Source organism: Babylonia areolata, chromosome 21 (assembly GCF_041734735.1).
Source record: "Babylonia areolata isolate BAREFJ2019XMU chromosome 21, ASM4173473v1, whole genome shotgun sequence".
NCBI classification, from domain to species: domain Eukaryota; kingdom Metazoa; phylum Mollusca; class Gastropoda; order Neogastropoda; family Buccinidae; genus Babylonia; species Babylonia areolata.
In genome coordinates, this window is record NC_134896.1 from 9,023,442 (window position 1) to 9,036,556 (window position 13,115).

The 13,115-nt window shown below is 41.5% G+C and overlaps 1 protein-coding gene across 1 annotated transcript in view; it reads right to left on the reverse strand.

Annotated features, from left to right (window-relative positions):
• LOC143295981 (uncharacterized) overlaps window positions 1-9,064 on the reverse strand; it is an 85,482-nt gene extending 76,418 nt beyond the window's left edge. The window contains exon 1 of the mRNA XM_076607696.1: window positions 8,795-9,064. The gene's annotated coding sequence lies outside the window, so the exon portion shown is untranslated. The remainder of the gene's footprint in view (window positions 1-8,794) is intronic.
• Between the last annotated feature and the right edge of the window lie 4,051 nt (window positions 9,065-13,115).

Consider the following 13,115-nt stretch of genomic DNA (forward strand, 5'->3'; position numbering starts at 1 on the left):
ACTTTACTCCGGGCAGGAACCGGCCGTGGGCCGAAGAGCCTACCTCCTCTGGGATTCGAACCCGCGTCCTTCCAGCCGTCAGTCCCCGACGCTAACCACTTCGCCAGTGCGACTGAGAATACATGTGTGTGTGTGTGTGTGTGTGTGTGTGTGTGTGTGTGTGTGTGTGTGTGTGTGTGTGTTTGTTTTTTGTTTTTTTTTGTTTTTATCACAACAGATTTCTCTGTGTGAAATTCAGGCTGCTCTCCCCAGGCAGAGCGCGTCGCTATACTACAGTGCCACCCATTTTTGTGTATGTTTTCCTGCGTGCAGTTTTATTTGTTTTGCGCTAAGTGCATGCTGCACACGGGACCTCGGTTTATCGTCTCATCCGAATGACTAGCGCCCAGACCACCACTCAAGGTCTAGTGGAGGAGGAGAAAATATCGGCGGTTGAGCCGTGATTCGAACCAGCGCGCTCAGATTCTCTCGCTTCCTAGGCGGACGCGTTACCTCTAGGTCATCACTCCACATGGAGTGTGTGTGTATATATATATATCTATATATATATATATATATATATATATATATATATATATATAATATATATATATGTGTGTGTGTGTGTGTATGTGTGTGTGTGTGTGTGTGTGTGTGTATCGAGAGAGAGAGAGAGAGAGAGAGAGAGAGAGAGAGAGAGAGAGAATGTCTCGTATTACCTTAGACATCGTACCGGCACAAATTGTTTGATGATGAAAACAGTATGGCGACACGGAGACAGACACACAGAAAGAAAGAAAGAAAGAGGGAAAGAGAGACGATTTTTATTTTACGCTTTGACACTTTTATGTCATTGGCCATGAGGTCCTTTTGACATGGGTGAATGCATCAACATACTTTCATTTTATAACAAACCATTATAAAAACTAAACGAATGAAATTGTGAAAGTAAATAATGAAACAACACACACACACAGAAAGAGCGGGGGGGGGGGGGGGTGGACTTAAAGGATGGAGGTAGAGGGTGGGTGAGGAAGTCAAAGGAGAAATTAAGAGACAACTGCAGGGGAAAACCCTCTCTCTCTCCTCTACCCCTCCTCTCTCTCTCTCTCTCTCTCTCTTCTCTCTCTTTAAACAAGAGAATAAAATCTCTGACTGGAGTGAGTTGACTACATTTGGCTGTAAGAACCAAACCTTCAGAACTTCCACAGACTTTGAAATTGAAGCCAGCTTGTTTTTGAACAGTTTCTGTCAACAAAAAGAAGAAATATATGTGTTAGTTCCGTGTTACAAATTCTGTCTTATCAAAAGATAAATGAAACTTGTTTGTTTTTGTTTTTGTTTTTGATTCGCCGTCGACTGAAATCTGAATCATTCCTTAATCACTCCTTAGAGTACAAAAAAAGCTATGGCCGTTCTGTGAGTTTTCTTTTATTTCTACGTTTTCCACTTAAAGCAAAATGTCAGAGGAGATGACGGGCACAATAGCCGAGTGGTTAAAGCGTTGGACTGCCAATCTGAGGGTCCCGGGTTCGAATCACGGTGACGGCGCCTGGTGGATAAAGGGTGGAGATTTTTACGATCTCCCAGGTCAACATATGTGCAGACCTGCTAGTGCCTGAATCCCCTTCGTGTGTATATGCAAGCAGAAGATCAAATACGTACGTTAAAGATCCTGTAATCCATATCAGCGTTCGGTGGGTTATGGAAACAAGATCATACCCAGCATGCACACCCCCAAAAACGGAGTATGGCTGCCTACATGGCGGGGTAAAAACGGTCATACACGTAAAAGCTCACTCGTGTGCATATGAGTGAACGCAGAAGAAGAAGAAGTCAGAGGAGCATGTATGTATTTAGCGCAAACAAAAAAAAGGTCATTCCAAATTTTTTCGCCGAAACGGAATTTGTCGCCAGCGACAATTTTTCTCCATTCCCATTCCTAGTTATCACCAGTGACGACTGATGCCTACGAGTCGCTCCAACTTCTTTTATCTTACTTGCAGTACACAGTGGGAGGTGACAGGATCAGTATCAGTATCCAGTATACTGCTCAAGGAGGCGTCACTGCGTTCGGACAAATCCATATACGCTACACCACATCTGTCAAGCAGATGCCTGACCACCAGCGTAACCCAACGCGCTTAGTCAGGCCTTGAGACAGCTTATCTCAGATAGGACATTCTGCCCGCCCCCCCCCCCTTTTTTTTCTGTTATTTATATATATATATATATATATATATATATATATATATATATATATACATACACACACACACACACACAGAGCAAGGCCGTGACAAGTGTAATTTGGGCGACAATTTTGGGAAGGAAGCCTGCCAGAAATGGTCTCGGGCGACAATTTTTGGTGCAATATGCTTGTCTTAAAAAGTACGCTTTCTTGCACGCACGCACGCATACACACACACACACACACTCACACACACACACACACACTCACACACACACACACACACACACACACACACACACACACACACACACACACACACATACCCCCCCCCCACCCCTCCCCCCCCACACACACACACACACTGTGCGTGAGCATGGCATGTAGAAAAAGTCAGAGAAACGTCAGAAATAAAATTATTCAAAAGTTCTGGCGAAGTTTAACGAGAGAAATACACAGGGTGTATATCTTTATACAGAGAACAAAGAAAACCTCTTTTAACAAGTGTATGGCAAAGCTTATGTTGCTAATAATCATCTAGCGATTGACAAATATGTCATGTCACGTCATACTTTTTTGGGAGGGAGGGGGGTGGGTGGGTGGGTGGGGGGGGGGGGGGGGGGGCATGTTAGTCCATGGCACACAGTTGTTGTTGTTGTTTTTAATTCCATCTGGTTTTTTTTTCGGTTTTCTTCATTGGCCGCGGATATCCAAAAAGAAAAAAAAATCGATAAAACTGGAAGAAAAACATCCCCACACAATTCTCTGTCCGCATTTTTGTTGTGACAGAAGAAAAACTAAGACACGTGTAAATACTCGTTGAATGTGAAAGAAGAGAATAGGAAAAATGTCCATTGAAAGATAAATGAATAAGTAGATAAATGAATAAATAAAAATATTGACGACTGTATTATCAATTTAAGCGTGAAAATTAATGATAACCCAGCGAATGACTTGTGTATCTGAAATTATTATTGAAAACAGTGACCCATCGACTAGGAAGCATAATCCTAAGCAAACACGGAAAATGATAACCAATCGATTGACGAGAGTATCCCGAAAGTAACACTGAAAATAGCGAAAAAAATCTCTCTGTCTGTTTGTCTGTCTGTCTGTCTGTCTGTCTGTCTGTCTGTCTCTCTCTCTCTCTCTGTGCGTGCAAGAGTGAAAAAGAAAAAGAAACACACACACACACACACACACACACACACACACACACACACACACACACATACAAAAAAAAAAAAAAAACCCAAACAACCTCTCACTATTATTACTATGTAACCTGTTTTGATTATTGTCGCAAATACTGATACTATGAGTTTCAAAATATTTTTATACAGTTAGGTATCTACTTTATTTGTTATTAGAATTGTGTGTGTGTGTGTGTGTTTGTGTAGGGTACGGGGGGGGGGGGCCTATTCATAAGGAGCACTTGATGTTGTTTTGTGGTACAATGAGTAAGGAATCATATATCGATATGTGCTGCATAGTTAATAGTTTAAAACAAAGAAAAAAAAAAGATAAAAGGTCTCAATGCCACTTGCGGCCATCAGAGTAGTGAATTCACATCCACTGTGTGTATGGCTCGGCACAGGAAGGCGGGGCCCAATCCTCTCCTTCCGTCGGTTTTAACCTTCCCCAACCCAAGTCAAGTAAACCATTCACACATGGGTGGAGAGATAGAAAAAAATGAGCGTAAAGCACCTTTTCCCAAGGACACAACACCAGGTGGAAACGAGGGATCGAACCCTGACCACTGGATCAGGAGTCCAACACCTAACAGATTCCACCACGAGACCACGTCACGGTTGAAGGGGAATAACAGGAAAAGAAAACCCCAAATGCGGTATGCCCCCGCCAGACATCCTATTAGCGTGAAGAGGGGGTGGAAAGAGAGGAGAGATTTCGAAATTTATCGCGGAGAAATACGTTGAGAGAAGAAAGTGATGCAATCGATTAGCGAAACCTCTGAGAAAGAGGAAAGAGAAGTAGGAAGAGGCGACGTAGACATAGACGATTTTGATGACCAGAGACGTGCAGACGTGCATAATCTGACCCGCGCAAAACAACAACAACAGCAGCAACAACAACAACAAAACAGTACGTGGTTTTTGGTGGTGTCCTAGACATTGAAAGAGGTGTCTTGTTCAGATGATAAGAGTACGTTCAGAGGTGTTTATACAAGGTGCGTTCAGAGGTGTTAACAGACGATACTAGGTACATTGAGGCTTTGATACATGATACAGTGTATGTTAAGAGGTGTTAATAGAGGATACAGTCTACAATAATAGTTGTTAATAGGTCATACAGTGTACTTTAAGAGGTGTTCATAGATGATACAGTGTACGTTAAGAGGTGTTGATAGATGATACAGTGTACGTTAATAGGTGTTAATAGATGATACAGTGTATGTTAAAAGGTGTTGATAGATGATACAGTGTACGTTAAGAGGTGTTAATAGATGATACAGTGTACGTTAAGAGGTGTTCATAGATGATACAGGGTGTGTTAATAGGTGTTAATAGAATAGATGATACAGGATATTTAAAAGGTGTTCACCAATGATACAGGATACGTGAAAAGGTGTTGATAGATGATGCAGTCTACGATAATAGGTGTTAATAGATGATACAGTGTACGTTAAGAGGTGTTAATAAATGATACAGTGTACATTAAAAGGTGTTCATAGATGATACAGTGTACCTTAAGAGGCGTTAATAGATAATAAGGGTTAGTTAAAAGATGTTGATAGATGATACAGTGTACGTCAAGAGGTGTTGATAGATGATACAGGATACGTTAAGAGGTGTTAATAGATGATACAGTTTTACGTTAAGAGGTGTTAATAGATGATACAGTTTACGTTAAGAGGTGTTAATAGATGATACAGTTTTACGTTAAGAGGTGTTAATAGATGATACAGTTTACGTTAAGAGGTGTTAATAGATGATACAGTTTTACGTTAAGAGGTGTTAATAGTTGAACACGCCTTTTACTCTTGCCCCAAACTATCTGACTTTTGGAAACATGTGAAACAGTTCATTCTCTCCCGTTACAATACACTGATCCCTGTGAATGAAAAAGTAGCGTTGTTTGGTACAACGAAAATGGATATCCCAGATCATGAAAAGAGAAAAAAAAAAATCAACACGACTCTGTTGATAGCAAAACTGTCTATTTCTAAATTCAAATATGGTAAGTGTAAGAATCTGTATCTTATCTTTGAAACCGAGCACAAATACGTAAGATGTGATCTATGTCTACCAAGATACCCGAGCACTTATACGGATCCATAAAAACAAAACAAACAACAACAACAACATCAAAAAAGTGGGAAAGAGCCTTCCAAGGATGCTGAGACTATCCTGCTCATTTGCAGAAATTTTACGCATCCACTGATTTCTTCAAAAAAAAAAAGAAAAGAAAAAAAAGAAGTGTTAACAGAAGATACCGTTTACGTTAAGAGGTGTTAATAGAATAGATGATACAGTTTATGTTAAGAGGTGTTAATAGAATAGATGATACAGTTTACGTTAAGAGGTGTTAATAGAATAGATGATACACGATACGTTAAGAGGTGTTAATAGAATAGATGATACACGATACGTTAAGAGGTGTTAATAGAATAGATGATACAGTTTACGTTAAGAGGTGTTAATAGAATAGATGATACACGATACGTTAAGAGGTGTTAATAGAATAGATGATACAGTTTACGTTAAGAGGTGTTAATAGAATAGATGATACACGATACGTGAAGAGGTGTTAATAGAATAGATGAAGAGGTGTTAATATGTGATACAGCGTACGTTAAGAGGTGTTAATAGATGATGCAGGGTACGTTAAAAAGTGTTAATAGACGATACAGAGTACGTTAAGAAGTGCTAATAGACGATACAGAGTACGTTAAGAAGTGCTAATAGACGATACAGAGTACGTTAAGAAGTGCTAATAGACGATACAGAGTACGTTAAGAAGTGCTAATAGACGATACAGCGTACGTTAAGAGGTGTTAATAGATGATGCAGGGTACGTTAAAAAGTGTTAATAGACGATACAGAGTACGTTAAGAAGCGTTAATAGATGATGCGGGGTGCGTGTTACCAGACAATACCTGGTAGTATAAAAGGCGTGAATTGAAGATACATGGTACGTTAAGAGGTGTTCATAGATAATACGGGATGCGTTAAGAGGCGTTAATAGCGGGTAAAAAAAAAAAAAAAGTATTAGCTGATACAGGCTACGTTCAGATGCGTTAACAGGCGATGCAGGCAGGGTACGTAAGGAAGTATCAATGTATAACACAGTGTACATTAAGAGGCATTCATAGATGATGCAGAAATTTCCTAAGTCGGTGCTAACTCCATCGATTCAGGAACAATGTGAACGCCAAGCAGACTGAGCGCTGCTAATATCACTCTTGTAGACTTACTGAGGTCTTGTTAGTGGGCAACATTGAAAAAAAAAAAAAAAACACTGACGAACATTAACCATAGATAATCGTCAGAAAACTGAAAAAATCGCGTCTCCCAGGTACATTACACTGAGAGACAGACAGACAGAGAGAGACAGAGACAGAGAGACACAGAGAGAGGCCACAACAGGATTCTATCAAAGAACAGAAACACACTACTCCCGGGAGTCTTGCTGGAAAATATCATGACAGCTCTACGGAAAAATCGCATTTTGACATGATTGACACGTTACAGAACAAGCCATGACATCATGAGAAAGAAACATGATAAAGTGTGATTAAAAAGAAAACAGATCTCTCTCTCTCTCTCTGTCTCTCTCTCTCTCTCTCTCTCTCTCTCTCTCTATATATATATATATATATATATATATATATATATATATAATTATTCATCTAGAAATGTTCTTCGCGGTTCAAAGCATTTGCAAAATTTAGACATTAGTGATTAGCAGTGCAGATTTTTTTTTTTTCATTTATTATTTTTCCATTTCGTCGTCATAATTCAGACAGCTGAAGGAAAACAAAATCAGAGAGTAAAAAGGAACAAACTAAAAAGAAAATGAAACAGAAATACGAAGTGTGTGTGTGTGTGTGTTTCACTGAAATTTTCCAGAGGTGTTTTTTTCTATTTCTTTCTTTCTTTCTTCTTTTCTTTTCACAGTCATCTTCCAAGATAGCCGAAAAAATCAATAACTTGATTAAGAAACAACAAATAACCTTTTCTCTTTCTTTTTCTTTTCTAAACAAACACAATTTGTAACAATAGAGAATAGTGTTGCAGATAAACGTTGAAATGAAACGTTGTCAACAAAATGAGTACCAAGTTTAGTTAGTTAACAGTATTTCTATAAAAAAAAAAGAAAGAAAGAAAGAAAGAAAAAGAATGAAAAAGAACAGAAGAGAAACTAAACAAACAAAAGCAGCACATGCACAAATTTGATATTGTCATAGTAAAACACTCAAATTGAAGATAAATCAACGAAGCAAAGAGCATTCGAAAAAAGAATAGAATATACTATAGATGATGATTGAAATAATCCTGATTTTTGTGTATCTCCTAACCAAATCTGCAAATATTGATTTTCGTTTTTAGACAAAACAAACAAACAAACTTGCAAACATTGATAAAAGTGGCTTAAACTGAAAACTATACCCAACAATTAAATAGCTGAACAAAAATAGATAAATAAAAACGAAAACGATCATAAATCAACACAAAACAAACAAACTAGAAAAGAAGACGAAACGAAATGAAACGAAATTTCATTTAACCAGGGTAATAAGATATTGTATTGTACTGTACTGTATTGTATTGTATTGTACTTCTCTTTTTGTCACATATTTCTCTGTTTGAAATTCGAAATCCCAGGGAAAGCGCCACCCTTTTTTCTTTCTTTTTTTCTTTGTGTGTGTGTGCGTGCGTGCGTGTGTGTGTCTGTGTCTGTGTCTGTGTCTGTGTGTGTCTGTGTTTTTCCTGCCAGCAACTTTTTTCCCTATCGAACTGGATTTTCCTACAGAGTTTTGTCAGACAAAATGTACATGCTTTTTTTTTTCACCCAGTCCTGATGTTCACTGATAAAAGGGAAAACACGTAAATCAATAAAAAAAAAAAAAATTGTACGCAAGAAAGAAAAGACAATTGGATACTAAACAACACACAAGATACCACGGAGGAATCCTTACAAGAAAGAAGAAGAAAGAAGGAGAAGAAGAAGAAAGAAAGAAAGAAAGACAGACAGAAGAAGGAGAAGAAGACGAAGGAAAAAAGAAAGAATAAGAAGGAGAAGAAGAAGAAGACGAAAGGAGAAGAAGAAAAAACAAAGAAAGAAAAAGAAAGAAGGAAGGAGAAGAAGAAAGAAAGAAAGAAAAGAGAAGAAGAAAGAAAGAAGGAGGAGAAGAAGGAAAAAAAGAAAGAAGAAGAAGAAGAAGGAAGGAGAAGAAGACGAAAGAAAGAAACAAAGAAAGAAAGAAGGAAGGAGAAGAAGAAGAAGAAAGAAAGAGAAGAAAAAGAAAGAAAGAAAGAGAAGAAGAAGAAAGAAGGAAAGAAGAAGAAGAAGAACGAATGAAGGAAGAAGAAGAAGAACCCGACGAAAACTACAACATAAAAAAAAAAAACACGCTTGAAGAAACTAACACCCCATGCTTACCTGGCAAAGAAGACCCGGAGGAGTTAGAGACGAAAGCACCGCCAAGCCCTTCAGATTTGCTACACGTGGAGTGAATGATCAGTGCACTCTCACTCTCTGTCTCTCCCTCTCGCTCTCTCTCCCTCTCTTTGTCTCTGTCGGAGGCCGACTGCCTGTTGAGATTTCAGTGGCGAACGACTGTTGTTGCTGCTGCTGCTGCTGCCGATGATGATGATGATGTTACTGTGGTGCCTGCAAAACTTGACGTTGTTCTTTGTTGACGACGAGGGAGCGCTCGCTCGCACACTGATGGGACGTTGGCTGGTGTACTACTGACTGCTGCTGCTGCTGCTGTTGTAGTGAGTCTGTGCTGTAGCGGAGAGGGTTTTCTGGGCTGGTGGTGATGGTCTTGAGCACCCGAGTTTTTATCTAAATTTTTGTATATATACCCTCCTTCCGTCCGTCCGTCCGTCCCTCCCTCCATGTGCGTGTGTGTGTGTTTGTGGGTGTGTGTGTGTGTGTGTGTGTGTGTGTGTGTGTGTGTGTGTGTGATTCTCTCTAATTCTCTCTCTCCCTCCCTCCTAACATCCCGCGATTCGCCTTACTTGTGTGTAGGAGTAGAGGTGCGTGTGTCTGTGTTAGTGTGTATTTGTGTCTGTGCGTCTCTGTGTGCACGCTTTGCGTCATCTTGTCCTCTTTCAATGACCTCCTCCTCCTCTTCCTCCTCCTCCTCCTCCTCTTCCCGCATTTCACCACTCCCTCTTTCTTTCAAACATTCCCCAAATTAATCTCCTCCTCCTCCTTCCCCTCCCCCATCCCACCATCACCCATTCCCTTACAAGAACGCCCACACTCCACTGTTTCCCATCACAACCTCCACACGGGGGAGGAAAAAAAAAAATCACAAAATACGTCACATCGGCGAATAGAATCATACGACGTCATCAAGTCGCGTGCAGACCCACGCGCACCAGAGAAAGGAAGGGCCTCCAAGCCCACTTGATCTGATGACCCGTTTGTCCCCTTGACTCTGGTCACCACCCCCTCCCACGACCGTCCGCAGCCCCCCCCCCCCCCACACACACACACAAACACACAATGCTGCGTGAGGGTTCATCATGTTACGTCTGTTTGAACTTATCAATATTAGTTGTTTATCTCACACCAACACACACACACACACAGAAAGCCGTAACAACAACTCCCACGAAAATGGCTCAACTCCTTCCAGTAGGCTATTGTTCCACCCACAAGGACTAGAACACACACACACACACACACACACACACCATTCCCACCTTTTTTTCCGTTGAACATAAGGTTGGTAGGATAGCACGCAAACATGCGTGCGCGCGCGCGTGTGTGTGCTTGTCTGTCTATGTGAGCGTGTGTGTGTGTGTGTGTGTTAGGAATCAATTGCAAGTAGGCGTTATAAAACCATCACGTATCCTTTTTTTTATATATATTTTTTTATTTACAAAATGTTGTTTCTGTTTCGTTCCGACTCGGTAATCCCTTTCAAAATGACTTCAAGGAAAGATAAAACAGTCTTCATTATTCATATAAGTAAAAGCGGAATCCCAGTAAGTTACTTCCCCTGAAAGGAAGTGACACGAAAGTCATACAGTTCCTTTCCGGTTTTTTGTGATTCCTGTCAAGGCAATACAGAGACCCCATGTGCACACTGTACACAGACACCATGACCACAAACACCAGACATCAACATCGGAAATCCATAGTCCCTGGACAATGATGGCTGCTCAGCACTGCGGGGCACTCGTCAAAACACGCAGCAGCAGTCTGATCTTTTCATTCATTGCTTCAAGTGACTGGCGTGTGGCAGTTCAGCCAAACATGTCACTGCTGGACACGGCTGCATGCTGCTTGTGTTGGCAGTCAGGTGTGTGAACAATGAGTGATCGTGGAGTTTGATGGATATCAGTGTGTGTGTGTGTGTGGAAGCCAGATTTTCATGACATTCTGTTGAATGGATACTGGCTGTGCCATCATGACGCTGTCTTCATGGCATCACTGGCTGTGCCATCATGACGCTGTCTTCATGACATCACTGGCTGTGCCATCATGACGCTGTCTTCGTCACTGGCTGTGCCATCATGACGCTGTCTTCATGGTATCACTGGCTGTGCCATCATGACGCTGTCTTCATGACATCACTGGCTGTGCCATCATGACGCTGTCTTCATGACATCACTGGCTGTGCCATCACGGCGCTGTCTTCATGACATCAGTGGCTGTGCCATCATGACGCTGTCTTCATGACATCACTGGCTGTGCCATCACGGCGCTGTCTTCATGACATCACTGGCTGTGTCATCATGACGCTGTCTTCATCACTGGCTGTGCCATCATGACGCTGTCTTCATGGCATCACTGGCTGTGCCATCATGACGCTGTCTTCATCACTGGCTGTGCCATCATGACGTTGTCCTCATGGCATCACTGGCTGTACCATCATGACGCTGTATTCATGGCATTACTGGCTGTGCCATCATGACCCTGTCTTCATGGTATCACTGGCTGTGCCATCATGACGCTGTCTTCATCACTGGCTGTGCCATCATGACGTTGTCCTCATGGCATCACTGGCTGTACCATCATGACGCTGTATTCATGGCATCACTGGCTGTGCCATCATGACCCTGTCTTCATGGTATCACTGGCTGTGCCATCATGACGCTGTCTTCATCACTGGCTGTGCCATCATGACGCTGTCTTCATGGCATCAATGGCTGTACCATCATGACGCTGTCTTCATGGTATCACTGGCTGTGCCATCATGACGCTGTCTTCATGGTATCACTGGCTGTGTCATCATGACGCTGTCTTCATGGCATCACTGGCTGTGCCATCATGACGCTGTCTTCATGGTATCACTGGCTGTGCCATCATGACGCTGTCTTCATGACATCACTGGCTGTGTCATCATGACGCTGTCTTCATGGCATCACTGGCTGTGTCATCATGACGCTGTCTTCATGACATCACTGGCTGTGCCATCATGACGCTGTCTTCATGGTATCACTGAAATCACAAATGACAGTGGCATGTTTTGGGGTTGTTTTTTTTCCCTTTCTTTGTTTACTTTGTTTTTTCACACAGCCATGGCGGACATTTATGAGTGAGATTTCGTCAGTTAACAGTAGTCTGAACGCTCATTATGGCTCTCTTTTGAATCACACACACACTCGCACGCGCGCGCGCGCGCGCGCACACACACACACACACACACGGTGTCACATACCCCGCCCCCCCCCCCCCCCCATCCCCTACCCCCTCCCCCCCCCCACACACACATACATACACGCGCACAAATACATGAGCCCATCATAATGATAAAAGAACAGAACGATCTCCCACGGCAAAACTCTCCTGAAACAACCCTACCTTAAAAAATCAACGGATTTAACATACGTGCAGACGGAAGAAAGTGTTGTTGTTGTTGTTTTTTAATGCCACATTAATTTCATATTTCCATCCACGCAGTTCCTTGTCTGTTTGCTTTTACACTAATGGGCCATAATATCTTCCAGTGCAAGATGTTAGTGTTGATTGTTTTTTTGCCATGGCTTAAGTGTCTTTTTTTTTATCTGTTTGCCTCTCTCTCTCTCTGTCTCTCTCTGTCTGTCTGTCTCTCCCGCTCCCCAGTCATCACTTACTTCATTAACCCATTCGCCGCCAGTCAACTTAGAGCGCAAAATTCCCTTGTGCTATAAACACAGAAAATATGGTGTCTAAGAATAGCTAGAAATTCCCCATGCGATGTGTAGAAAATATGGCCTATCCTACCACCGAACATAAAGAGCAGTAGGTTCATGGATAACAGAGCCATGATCTAGTCACCCTTCATTGACATGGGTCCTCTACCTAGCTGCTGCATAAATGCGAGTTTGGCAGTGGAAGGGTTAAAAGAAGGGGGAAACGTTATCTCTTAGTGGGTCCTCCAATAGTTTTATGCAACAATGCATTGCAATGAATAATGCAGCAAAAACCAAATGAAACATCACGTTGCCGAGAAAACAACAACAACAAAAAACATATAACTAGAGTTTACACAATATCAGAGAATGGAAAAAAAATGAAATCGTATTTGTAGAAAAAAACAACAGCAACTTGATACTGGGTAATTGTGATGCTGTTTTCCTTTGGTAGGAAACCCCGGACTTCATCCAGAAAAGAAAAATGTTGCAGCAAGCAGTTCACGCAAAAAAAACAGCAAGTCATACGATACAATGCAAGACAATACAGAGGGACACAGTACTGGAAACTTCAGACACGGGTTGATAAGAAATTCTATCCACAGAGAAAACGGTTTCTTTTTTCT